Here is a 14408-nt window from a genome sequence, read left to right as displayed (position 1 = left end):
CTTGTATTTTGCTCCCACCCAACCTCACATTGGTCTCGTCTGGTTTGGCTCCCAACCAACCCCGTCCCACGTGAGAAGTGCCGTACACAAGAACAAGCAAATTGAAAAGGAAAGCAACTGGACGCATGCAGCTATAACAAAGGAAAGCATTTCTAAACCAAAGTAATTATCAGTAGGACGTATAATTAGCATGTCGAGGGCATTTGGTCTAGTGGTATGATTCTCGCTTTGGGTGCGAGAGGTCCCGAGTTCGATTCTCGGAATGCCCCTTTTATTTTTCCAACTTTTTGCTTTGCCTCATAGCGAGTCGGCACAACGGAGGAAATCGAGAAACGGAGAGAGGACTCAAATTTACTAAATATAAGGAGTGAAATGTAAGTATCCGGAACAATTACTTGTGCAAATTGCAATATTTAACAAACTAAAAAGCAAGGAAAATACTTCCATCAGATGTATAATTATGAAAGGAAATGAAACCCAAATAACTCATTAAGCTACTCTTTTCTCACCTGAAAAATGTTCCACTCCCTTGGAATTTCCGACGACTGATCATTCTTATCATCTCCGGACTTCCTCAAATACACACCAACAAAACGGAAAAGGCAATTTAATTTTGGCAAGCGGAGAAGGCATGAGAGAGAGAGAGAGAGAGAGAGAGAGAGAGAGAGAGAGAGCGAGCGAGAGCGAGAGCTAGTGGTATTGGTGTTAGTGGGTTTTGCGCTCAAAAGGGTTTAACCCAGAAAGGAATCTCTCTCTACTGTGGCCTCTGTTTGCTTTGGCGCCACGTGGGTGTTCCTTACCCTTTAATCTATCGCCTTCCAAGCGGCAGACGGTCAAGTTTATTATATTTTGTTATTTAGTATGAAAAATGTTAGCAACTTTTCTATTATAGTAATGTTAAGAAAATCAAATTTTATCTTCTTCCCTTATTTATTTATATATTTTTTAATTGGAAATGACAACGATTTTCATTACTAATAGTAACAATTACAAAGGTTGCCATATGAATACAATTTCCAGTGACCAAATATTCGACTAGAGATAATTCGCACAAACAAAGTAATGATGACAAACCCCTAATTGGCTACCACACTAGCACAAGCATTTATGTACAAATCTATCAAAAAAAGGCAGACGCAACAAACTTATACCAGAGCACACGTAATATCACCGCCACACAAGTAAGACAACATCAAACCATTGCTAACGAGGGAAGCTAAATTTTGTTAACCAAATTATGTGTTTGTTGATGATTAGATTAACTAATGTGCTTATTTTTTAATAAATGACACATCATTTGATTTACAAATTTAGTATACTAGTGTTATCCTTTGCATTTCTAGACCTTTCCATTTGTTTTCAATGATACAATGTCATTTTTAACACAAAAGATCACATTATTATTTTTTACTTCTTCAAATAACACGTGTCATTTTATTACCCAAATGGTAAGTGCAAATGTTGCTAGCACTCCCATTGATACAATTATACGAGAATGCCCACTATTGATACAATTAGTTGTGGGACTCACATCACATTAAACTTCAACAATTTGAACCGTCTATTTGTCAAGTTGCACCTTATAAATCATCCTTGCAAAATATTAGCTAAATCAAAAATATTTTAGACACCTAATTGAGTTCAAAGAAATTTTGATATTTTCTCTTCAGATTCTTATGGCATGTTTACGGATTTGTGATTGAAATAAAATACTAAATTGGATTCTAATTACACTTTACTTCTTTGTTTACCTAACATAAAGGAATAAAAATTCATGCGAGGTCTTCATAAATGCTATAATCCAACTCCTCTTTTTGAAGGATTTGGACTCACTAGATGAATTAATTATTTGAATTTTGCGATATATGTGGAATTTGGAATGAAGTTTCCCTTCATTAGGATCGTCACCTTCTACCCAACTAGTGGAAGTATCCACCATTTCCTTTGTTTGTTAAGCTAGAAGGGTATGGAGTGGCTCTAAGGAGGGTTTTCTGATGGTGGTACACGTATTGTCTAGGGCTTGAACCCTTGTACATAAATGCTTTTGTCCAAGAATAGGATGTTCTATTATCGGTATTTTACCAACTATGTCCTCACTTAGGTTTTTATTATTCCAACAATTGCCCTTCATTTAACAAGAGAGACTCGTCCAACGCTGCAAATTGTCCATCTCCCTCACCACTGCACCCTCCCCCACCCAAGGCCACATCTCATACCCACTGCAACCACTCCCAAACATCTCTCTCTGTTTGTCCCTAGAGAATCTTGTAATCAAAACACTGGATGTGAGAGAGAGAGAGAGAGAGAGAGAGAGAGAGAGAGAAAGTTACGGTGTGGTAGCGGCGGTACACGATTAGTTTGGCAAGTTTTTTTATAGGAAATTAATTGATGTTTTTTTTATTAATTAAAGTATAAAATAATTTTTTAACCAAAAAATTATAAACTCAATTTCATTTTTAATCTAATTTCAGTCAATATAGGTAAACAACTTCAACATGAATCTGATTTTAACCCATTGCCATTCCAACTCTCCTTCTATTTAGTTCCTTTTCAATCCAATTCCTCTTATTTTGATTATGATTACGTACCATTAGAGGTTATTTGGCTCATCCTGGCTTTTCATCCTGACTTTCATGGAATTGAGAGCTTGTTTAGAAGTGCTTTAAAATGGTTAAAAGAATTTTTAGTGAAAATATTTTTGGAACCAATTCTTAGAAAAAATGTAAGTAAATCTTGAAAAAGCACTTAAAGTGTTTCTTGGAAGAAGCACATAACTGATACTTCTTGCATGTGAGAATTGAAGAAATGTAGAGATTATGCAGAAAAGAATGCAAAGAGAATTAGAAAGAGAGCTTGAGAGTTTTTGTGAATTGTTCTTTCTTCAGTAACAAGTAATTGTTTTACAAAGAGACTTATATACTAATCCACTACAAACCTTGCTAGTTAAGCTAATACAATGTGCTAGCACCATAATACAACAAACTACAATCCTAACAACCTTTATAACAACTCTCTTCATCTAATGACACATGACACAATCTTAACCATTGTATTATTTTCACTTGGATCACTAGCTTTGATATTGCTTCATGGAACTGAGCATGAGATTGCTACAATGTTGATAAAACAATGATGATGATAGCCATTTGGTTAGAATGTCTGCGAATTGCTCTGCAGAAAACAAATGTTGAACATGAAGATCACCTCTTGTGATTTTTTCTAGAACAAAATGGTAGCCAATTTCGATGTGCTTTGACTTTGAATGAAAGACTGGATTTGTAGATAATGCTATGGTCAAGATGTTATCACAACATAGCATTGGAGATGTGAGAAGTGGAATATGCAAATTACAAAAGAGCTGTCTTATCCAGGCAGGTTCAGATACTGTGATAGCCAATGCCCGATACTCAACTTCAGTAGATGAGCGTGACATTGTATGTTGTTTCTTTGAGGCCCAATATATGGGATTGGATAAAAAAAAAAAAACACAACAAAACCAGAAGTAGAACTGTAGATATCGAAATTTCGGTAAAATAAATGTTGACCAATGCATTAAAATTACAACCTCCACTCATTTCACCTATATCATTCACTTACTTCACCTACAACTTCCATTCATTTCACCTACATCATCCACTTACTTCACCAAGAAAATTTGTGGTGGTGATTCAATCTCAAAGCCTATAAATAGGCTTCTCCATCAAGGTATCAAGGATCCAAAAAAAAAATCAACCATTTCACATTACACCAAAACCTTGAAGCCTTGAAACTCTAAAGCTCTCAAGCAAATCTCGAAGGATTAAGAAAGCCCTTTTTGTTCTTCATCAAATCCTCCTTCAAGATCAAGTCCCGACGGCCTTTTAAGAACTTCCACCAACTCAAGATCAAGCCCCAACGGGCCTTGAAGAAAGTGTTCATCGTTCATCCTAAGATCAAGCCCCAACGACCCTTTGGATCAACAACACAAATAAATCCACACATCTATTCTTTAAGATCAAGCCCAAAAGCCCTTGAAGAAAACCAACTGTTCATTCAAGATCAAGCCCCGACGGCCCCTTGAAGAAACCCAACTGTTCTTTAAGATCAAGCCTCGACGGCCTTTGAAGATCCGTTCATCACCGTTCTTCAAGATCAAGCCCAAAAGCCCTTGAAGATCCGCTCATCTATCAACCTTCAAGATCAAGCCTAAAAGCATCTATTTACAACCTACTAGATTGTTCTTGATCCTATAAACCCATTTACAACCTACTAGATTGTTGCATTATTCTTGCATTCTTCTTGATCTTGTGAAGCATCTATTTATTCTTGCATTGCAGATTTCCATTCTGGAACTTTATTAGCTACCTTGAATGTCATTGGTTCCAATGTAGGTGAAACTGAATCAATAGTTGCAGAGAAAGCTTTCTTTTTGATAATTCCATTTTTTTTATTTTATTATTATCTTGTTTGCATTGGATGCAAATTCATTGATATAAGAAGAACAACAGTGAGCTGTTCATGTTGGAAATCAGGATTCACAGGGATAGGTGACAGTGTTGAGGAATTGATTTCTATGGTTAAGCCTAGAGAGTGGGGAATGATCATGTCATGTACAGGGTTTTGAATGGAATTTGAGGCCTTGGATGCATCTGTTTGCAAGGAATTTGAGGCACTAGATGATAATGCAGACAAAGAATCTAAGGCTCTACATGAGTTGTTTTTCATAGAATTTAAGGATAATGATAATGATGAATGTTCATGACATGAGGGTGACAATGTTTGAGTTTGAAATGAAATGCTTGGTAATGCAGTGACCTGTGTTTGAATCGATGGGTGCATAGATGAATTTTGTAATATTGAAACCAGTGATATGGAAACTATGTTTCATCAAAATGAACATGCCTAGACACATAAGTTCTGCTTGTTTTAGGATTAAAACAAATGAATCCTTAGTAATGACCTACATATCCCAAAAATATGCACATCTTGCTTTTTGGTTGAAACTTATCTAAGTTATATGGTTCACGTAATGGAGAACAAGCACATTCAAAGATTTTAAGGTGACTTATATGAGGAACTTGACAATATAATAATAAATAGAGAGATTTCATTTTTAAAGTAGCACAAGACATTCGATTGATTAAATAAGTTGCAGTAGCACAAGCATAAAACCATAATTTGGAAGGAAGATGTGCAGTTTGTAGTAAAGTGATAGCAATCTCAATAATGTGTCTGTGTTTTTTTTTTTTTGCAAGTCCTTTTTTTTTTTTTTTTGAGGTGTATGGACAATAAATTTGAGAGAAGGTGCATGAGGCCTTCCTTGATAGGCAAAATTACCTCTGTGATAACATTGGATTGCTGTATGCCAAAATTTCCAACAAATCTGGCATTGAATAGGTGATGAGGAACTGTTAGAAGAACCTATATGCCTTTGGAAACAGTCAGCTGCAATGTGTCCTTTTTTGCTACAAATTTGGCATGTTGCAATTTCAGAATGATGGTCAAGATAGCTTGATTGATAAGGTTTAGGAGTGCCAAGAATTCCATGGTGTATTGAATCTTAACCTTGAATTGTAGTTAAATTTTTCCCTGCCTTTGCCTCTGTAATTGTTGCTTTTGTATCCACTATTGTAGCCACCAGTGTAGTTTTGTGGACCATTATTGTAGCCACCATTTTATTGCTAGAATAATAACCTTGATTGTTTGAGCTATTTGGTTGAGTAGATCCACCCCCAGAAGATGAACCATATGTGGTTGACTCTGTGGAACTAGAACCAAGAACCAATGCTTTCTCTTTTGAAGCTTGATCCTTGCTACCATTGCAGTTCCAAAAGACATACTAGACTTCAAAGATTGATTGATAGTTGTTTTTTCAGCAAGCAACTGAGAAAAAAAAAAATCTTTAATGGAGATGCCATTTTCTCTGCCTTTGGTAACACATCAAAATGTGTTGTGTTATGCAGTGATACCCTTGAGAGCAAGAATGATGATATCATCACCTTTAAAAACAACCCCAGGTAGTGCAAGATGAACTCTTAGATATTTAATCTTATGCAAATACTTATAAATTGAATCAAACCCTTTTTTGATGTTCTGAAGCGCAATCTTTAATTGAAAGATACTTGTTTTAGCCACAGATGAGAACCTTTCATTGAGATTCACCTACATTTCAGTAGAACTAGTACTACCAATGATATAAGACATTGCAGTGGATGGTCCAAGTGAAAAGAATACAATGGTTAAGAATGTGCCATGTGTCATTAGATGAAGAGGCTTGTTATAAAGGTTGTTAGGATTGTAGTTTGTTGTAATATGGTGCTAGCATATTGTATTAGATTAACTAGGAAGCTTTGTAGTGGATTAGTATATAAGACTGTTTGTAAAACAATTACTTGTTAATGAAGAAAGAACAATTCACAAATACTCTCAAGCTCTCACTCTAGTTCTCTCTACATTATTTTATATATAATCTTTGCATTTCTTCAATTCTCACATGGTATCGCCAAGAAATAATCCGGCGCTCCTGCAATCTCATTGAAAATTTCTCTGTTCTCTTCTTAATCCTCTAGTTTGTAGTTTGTACACCTTCTGAGATGAAATTGGGCAAGTACAATCATCAAATTCACAAGAAAATTAGAGTTCTTAATCACGAAGATCAACTGTTTGATAAAACGTAGCAGTGAAGAAATTTCTCTCTTTCTACAACAATGGTTACAATAGCACTAGTCTTATTCCAATAGTATCAACATCTATTACAATAAAATTGGATGACACCAACTACTTGACATGGTTTTTTCAAATCACATTACTTGTTAAAGGTCATGGGATATGGGAATTTTTGGATGGCACCAAGAAATGTCCATCAAGATTTGTCAATGATTCAAATGTGGAAGGTGTGGAGACAGATGCCTACCAAGTTTGAAAACTGCATGATTGTACAATTATGCAGCTCATTATTGCAACTCTGTCATCCACTACAATGTCTTGTATCATTAGTAGGGCTGGTTTGGTATGGGATACCGAATCGAAACCTTTGTCCCGATTCCCAAACCGAAGTTTTCGGGAATCCCAATTTCAAGACCGATCCCAAACCAAATTTTCGGGAATCCTGAAATAGTTTCGGGATTTCGAGACAAATCGGGAATCCTGAAATAGTTTTGGGCTCATGCGTCAAAACAATCGCAACAACATAGAAACTTCGTTTACAGCTAAATAGTGTAGCTAAAGTAGCAAATGCACACACGAATTCAGAGAAAGTCTCGACAAAACATTATGCTATTACAACATTCATCGAAAAATAAAGAAAACTATCCTCCCCAGAATGGCAAGAAACCTAACTCATTGGCCTAAATTCTTTCATGCCTGTAAAGAAAGAGAGGGGACTGTAAGAAACATAGAATTCAAATATGGATGGTCTCTTGCTAATAAAACAAATCTAATCCACCATGTTTTATGAAGGCTTCATGGTTAAAAATTTGAAAAATTAATACCGTGAACTGATAAAAAAAATGAATTTATTTAAACTTGCCTTGCTAGCAATGTTGTTGGAAACACAAATTGCAGCTGCTGTCATTAAAGTACAAACTATTGAAGAAGAATGCTAGATTCAATGAAGATTGCGGAACACAAACCCTTATGCAAAAAGCTTTATGAAACAATAAACATTTGCACTTTTTCTCTTTCGACTACAGGGCTTGATAACATGCAAGTCCTTATTTCATAGAGCGAGTTCGTGGAGGAGGCGAAGGAGCTCGGGTCTGCTAGTTTTGAGGAGGAAATAAACAAATTATAGAAGAACCATATGATTAAAAACCCCAAATTTCAAATGCAATTGAAAACCCCCAAATCCAAAACCTTAGAATTCAAATGCCCAAATTAAAAACGAATTGAAGCCACAAACAGACTTTACCACATCAAGATGACCAGATGAAGACAAGAATATTACCTTAATGAAGAGAGAAGTAGAAGGAAGCAAAGGTGGCTGTATTGATTATCGAATGCAGAGGAAGTTGTCAAATGCAAAAAGAAAATGGAAGGCTGGAGTCTGGATGTAGTGTGAAGGTAAGGGTGAGAGAATGAAAGAGTGGAGGTCGAGAGAGAAAGAGAGAGAGATTTGTGGGTCTGAACTGAAAGGGGTATAGGAGTAGGGAGGGAAGGAAGTGAAGGTGAGGTGAGGTCAGAGAGTTTGGCGGAGAGGTTAAAGAGTAAAGGTGAAGGTGAGGTTGGGTTTCATTTTGAATGAACTGCTGAGATTAATTCTCAACCAATCTAACGACTTATAATAACTAAAACTATATATATGTTAACTTCAGTTCGATTTGGGAATATTGAAAAAATAAGATTGTGAGGCCGATTCCTGTACCGAAAAGTTCGGGATCGGTACCAAAATTTTTGGGATTTTCTATTTGGGATTTTTTTGGTTCAGTTTCAAGATTTTTTTCGGTACGGTTTGGGATTTTAGGTATTTTTTTCCACCCCTAGTTGTACTAGTTCTAATGAAATGTGGGTGAATCTCAAGGAAAGGTTCTCATGTATGACTAAAGTAAGTATCTTTCAATTAAAGACTGAGCTTCAGAACATAAAAAAAGGTCTGATTCAATGTCTGAGTACCCACAAAAGATTAAAGATGCAAGAGATCATCTTGCAGCAGCTGGGGTTATTTTTGAAGATGATGATATCATCGTTCTTCCTCTCAAGGGTCTCACTGCAGAATACAACACATTTCAATGTGTTATCAGAGGCAGGGAAAATGGCATCTCCATTAAAGATTTTCGTTCTCAGTTGCTTGCTGAAGAAGCAACTATCAATCAATCTCTGGAGTTTAGCATGTCTTTTGGCACTACAATGGTAACAAGCACTCAAGCTTCAAAAGGGAAAGCATTAGTTCTTGGTTCTAGTTCCACAGAGTCGAACACATATGGTTCATCTTCTGGGGGTGGATTTACTCAACCAAATAGCTCAAACAATCAAGGTTATTACACCGGCAATCAAAATGGTGGCTACAATAATGGTCCACATAACTACACTGGTGGTTACAATGGTAGATACAAAAGCAACAGTTATAGAGGTGAAGGTAGAGGGAAAGTAAGCTACAATTCAAGGTCAAGATTTAATACACCAAACAACTACCTTGGAATTCTTGGCACTCTTAAACCTTATCAATCAACTTGTCCTGACCATCATTTTGAAATTCCAACATGCCAAATCTATAGCAAAAGAGGATACATTGCAGCTGACTATTTCCAAAGGCATACATGTTATTCTAATAGCTCTTCATCACCTATTCAATGCTAGATTTACTGGAAATTTGGGCATACATCAATCTAATGTTATCACAAAGGTAATTTTGCCTATCAAGGAAGGCCTCATGCACTTTCTTTTAGTGCCATGCATGTGAATCATCACCCTTCAGCTCCACCACATCAATTTTGAATTGTTGACATTGGAGCTACATGTCAATTGACATCTGAGCTTGCTAATCTTGAGCTAGCTAACCAATATCAAGGCACTGACACAATAACCATTGCTAATGGTGCAAGTTTGGCTATTACCAACGTTGGTTCTTCAAAATTGCATACTCCAAATCATACTCTTAAGTTAAAAAAATGTTCTTCATGTTCCAAAATTGTCACAACATTTACTCTCCATTTATCAACTCTGCAAAGACAATATATGCAGGTTTATATGTGATGAAATTTCTTTTTGGGTTCAGGAAAAGATCATAGGGACAATACTCCTCAAGGGGTTATGTAGGGATGTCTATTATCCTATTCCATTTTACATACCAAAGCAGTTGTTATCTGCATCATCTCACAAGCATGCATGCTATCTTGCAAAGCTAGTACATACAACCTTGTGGCACAAAAGACTAGGACATCCATCAAATACAATCATTTCTGTTATATTACACAATAATCAAGTTCTTGCATCACAAGATAGTACTGCAAACATTTGTACACCTTGTTTAGAAGGAAAAATTGCCAAACTACCTTTCTTGTATTCTTCAAATAAGTCTGTCAACCTTTAGAAGTCATTCACAATGATGTATGGGGACATTCCCCCTTGTTATTTGTTGAAGGTTTTAGGTACTATGTAAGTTTCATAGATGAATGTACTCGATATACATGGATTTTTCCATTACATAAAAAAACAGAAGTGTTTCCAATATTTGTTCAGTTCAATGCATATCTGTACTCAATTCTCCGCAAAAATGAATGTTTTTCAAAGTGATGGGGGTGATGAATATATAAGCAACAAGTTTAAAAGCTATCTTCTTGATAATGGAATTATACACTAATTTCTTGTCCATACACCCCAGAACATAATGGACTTGCAAAAAGAAAACACAAACACATTATTGAGACTGTTATCACTCTACTACAAACTGCGCATCTTCTTTCCGAATTCTGGTTTTATGCTTGTGCTACTGCAACTTATTTAATCAATCAAATGCTTTGTGCTACTTTAAAAATGAAATCTCCCTATTTGTTGTTATATGGTCAAGTTCCTGGTGTAAGTTACTTGAAAATCTTTGGGTGTGATTGTTTTCCATTACTTAAACCATATTACACATATAAGTTTCAACTTAAACCATGTGCTTGTTTTCTTACATTGGCTGCTTAATTCAAATGGCCTCTTAGGCAATTGGATGTCAAAAATGACTTTCTGCATGGTGTTCTCCAAGAAGAAGTTTACATGGAACAGCCTCCAGGTTTTATCAATGACCAATATCCATCAAACTTTGTGTGCAAGTTACAAAAGTCTCTCTATTGGACTTAAACATGCTCTAAGATCATGGAATTAATGATTTACAAGTTTCTTATTTGGGGTTTGAAAGTTCACGAGTTGATCCATCTCTGTTTGTCAAGTATTCATCACTTGGTACTGTGGTATTGCTGCTACATGTAGATGATGTGAATTTAACATGCATCAATCAACAACTTTAATCAATAATCATTAAAGATCTCACTGCAGAATTTGATATGAAAGAATTGGGTCAATTGAACTACTTTTTGGGATTACAAATTAGTTATACACCAGAAAGGCTCTTGATAGGAGCATATTTATGCTACTTAGCTATGTTATTCCCTTATATTTAGTGAGCTAATTACTACTTATTATAGTGTTTTAAGCTATTTTCGTTTGTTTGTAGGTCCTAATGACAAAGTTGGCAAGAAAAGGCAATTTTGAGCCTTTTAGAGCAGTTTTGGGCTTATTATGGATAACTTGTATATGAAGCAAGGTGGATGGACGAATTTGGAGTCAAAAGAGGTTAGAAACATGCCACAAATCAGAAAAGGAAAGTTCAAGACAAAGAAGATAAGGAAAGAGCAAGAAATATGGAAACTTATCCTAACAACCTTATCTTATCCAAACCTTATCCTATCTTATCCTAACCTAATCTTGTTCCACCTTCATCCTAGCTGTAAGTGGACCTAAAAACCTCATTTCTAGAAGCCTTATCTGACCCTAAAAGGGTGCCACACCTTTCCCCCTTTTTATGCCTTCTAGAACATCCAAAATCAGCCATAAAACACTTAGTTTCTAGAAGGCCCAATTTTGGACGAAATTCTTAAACCTTTTTCTGATTGGATTCTGATTTTATTTGGCCCTTTTCCTCTTGGATTTGGATTGTATAGGTTCATATCTGAAATTAATTGGGTTAGGACTTGATTTTAAAACCTTTGCCGCAACCTAGGGCGCCCAAATCACTTGTATCTGCTAGGTTTAACCCTAATTCTGATTCCTAGGGTTTTTACCATGCTATATATATATATATATATATATATATATATATATATATATATATAAACTTAAGGTGCCGCACCCCCTACACACCCTAGGCAGCCATTCATCCTTCAATTTATTCATTCATTCACATCATTCACCATCCATTCAGAAATAGACTTTTGTGCCACAAACCCTAGGGAGAAAAAGGAGTGCCGTGGCTTCCATAGGAGAAAGACAATCTTGTGCCGCAAGAAATCTACAACCCTTGGAGACTTTCAGAGTTTTTTCTTCCCTCGTTTCGTTTCCATGTTTATTTTAATTTGCTTTTCAATTGTTATGAACATGTGTAACTAAGTTTTTCTTAGTTAGAGGTGAATTCAAAGCCATGGGCATATGTTTTATATGAATTGATTTCCTCTAGATTTTGTTTCTTGAATTGTGGATGTGATTTACTTAATTGATTTATTGAGAACTTGTTCTTGTGTGTTGATTAAGGATGCATACTTAGTTTTCATGCATGAATTTGATGCTAGGATATAAGGGAATTTCACCTAATCGTTATGAACTTATATTCACAAGTAGTGAAAATCACTAGTCATGATTGTATTAAGCAAATTCTAGGTAAGAGTATCATGCAATTCATAGTTACGAATGCCTAGTCAATGCTTAGGGTTTTCAAAAAGCTTAATGATCTTTGATTTTATCTCTATTATGCAGTTCATGTAGGGAATTTGATAAGAATAATTTGATTGTCGATGCGTATTCCATCCAATTCAATGAAACTAGGAAAATCTGAAAGTTAATTTGTGCTTTTCACAGTTAATTTGGGGCATTGTCATTCATGGTTTAAAGGGATAAAATCTGGAAATCAATTTGTGTTACATATGTGCATGTGTGGAGAAAGACCCTCTAACTAGCCTTTTTCCCATCCAATTCACCTAATTTAGTGCCTAATCTGTTTAGTTTACAATCTGTCCAATTTAATTAATTTCGTCCAAATCAATTCCCCATTTTATTAAGTGTGTTAGATTAGTTAGAAAAGTGTTTGAATCTGTCCAAATTAGAGTTTTGAGTCTAAGTTAAATTTCGTTCAAATCACCCTTTAGAGTCTAATTTGAGTCTATTTGATTGTTTTGTGCTGTTTTGAGTCTTTTTAATTTGTTTTGAGTCATATAGGTCTAGTTAAGTGTTTTTAAGTTTAGTTTTGTATTTTTAAGTCAGTTTAGAGTAGATTAGCATCCCTAGTTAATCCCCGGTTAGAACGATCCCTACTTGCATATATACTACAATTGTCACAAATAGGGTTTAATTTGTGTGTCAAGATAATTTTCACATCAGCTGTTTGTGTCTCAATCAAAGTATATATCAGAATTAATAGAAAAAGTTGATATGCAGGATTGTAAACCTTGTCCTACACCATGCTTGCCATATCAAGTTATTAAAAGATGATGGAAAACCATATCATAGCCTTGAGCAATACATAAGCATTGTAGGTGCACTTTAATATCTTACCTTCACAAGACCTGATATAACATTTTCTATCAATCAAGCATGTTAGTTTATAAACAATCTAATGGAATCACATGTTTTAGTTGTTAAAAGAATTCTTAGATATCTCAAAGGTACTTCAGACTGTGGCATTCACTTCAAATTAGGACCACTTCATCTCCAGGCATACAATGATGCATATTAGGCAAGAGATCCCAATGATAGAAGTTCTACTTCCGTTTTTGTTGTGTTTTTGGGATCCAATCCAATATCTTAGGCCTCAAAGAAACAACATACAATGTCACGCTCATATACTGAAGCTGAGTGTCAGGCATTGACTATCACATCAGCTAAACTTGTGTGGATAAGACAGCTCTTTTGTGATTTGCATCTTCCACTTCTCACATCTCTAATGCTATATTGTAACAACATCTCGGCTATAACATTGTCTACAAATCCAGTCTTTCATTCCAAGTCAAAGCACATCAAAATTGACTACCATTTTGTTCGAGAAAGAATCATAAGAAGTGATCTTCATGTTCAACATGTGTTTTTTGCAAGCAATTCACAGACATTCTAACCAAAGGGCTATCATCATCATTGTTTTAGCAACATTGCAGCAATCTCGTGCTTAGTTCCCTTGAGGGAATATGCAACAATATCAAAGCTAGTGATCAAAGTGATGATCCAAGTGAAAAGAATACAATGGTTAAGATTGTGCCATGCGTCATTAGATGAAGAGGGTTGTTATGAAGGTTGTTAGGATTGTAGTTTGTTGTAATATGATGCTAGCACATTGTATTAGCTTAACTAGCAATCTTTGTAGTGGATTAGTAAATAAGACTCTTTGTAATAAAACAATTACTCGTTAATGAAGAAAGAACAATTCACAAAAACTCTTAAGCTCTCTCTCTAATTCTCTCTGCATTCTTTTCTGAATATTCTTTGCATTTTTTCAATTCTCACATAGAGCACTTCAAGTGCCTTTGGAAACAAAAAACATTTCTCTAAAAGCGTTTTCAGTCATTTAAAAAGTACTTCCAAATGGCCTGAGTACGAACATATCTTAAACTTTTGAAAGAGTATATAAGAAGAAGAGCGGCGTAAAGAGTATAAGAAAGAAGATCGTGACAAAGAGTTAAGAGTACTGCATGTAAATTATTTGTAAATTGATAAAAAAAAAAAAAAAAAAAGAAAAAAACTTTCAAAAT

General features: G+C 35.3%; 1 non-coding gene across 1 annotated transcript; it reads left to right on the top strand.

The window, feature by feature from the left end:
- Positions 1–197: 197 nt before the first annotated feature.
- Positions 198–269, top strand: TRNAP-UGG (transfer RNA proline (anticodon UGG)). Its single transcript has one exon. It is a non-coding gene; the product is annotated as a tRNA-Pro (tRNA).
- Positions 270–14408: the final 14139 nt, after the last annotated feature.

The sequence above is a fragment of the Pyrus communis genome, chromosome 3 (genome assembly GCF_963583255.1).
Source record: "Pyrus communis chromosome 3, drPyrComm1.1, whole genome shotgun sequence".
NCBI lineage: Eukaryota > Viridiplantae > Streptophyta > Magnoliopsida > Rosales > Rosaceae > Pyrus > Pyrus communis.
The sequence above is the reverse complement of the archived record's forward strand: the minus strand, read 5'-3'. Positions and strand labels throughout refer to the sequence as shown.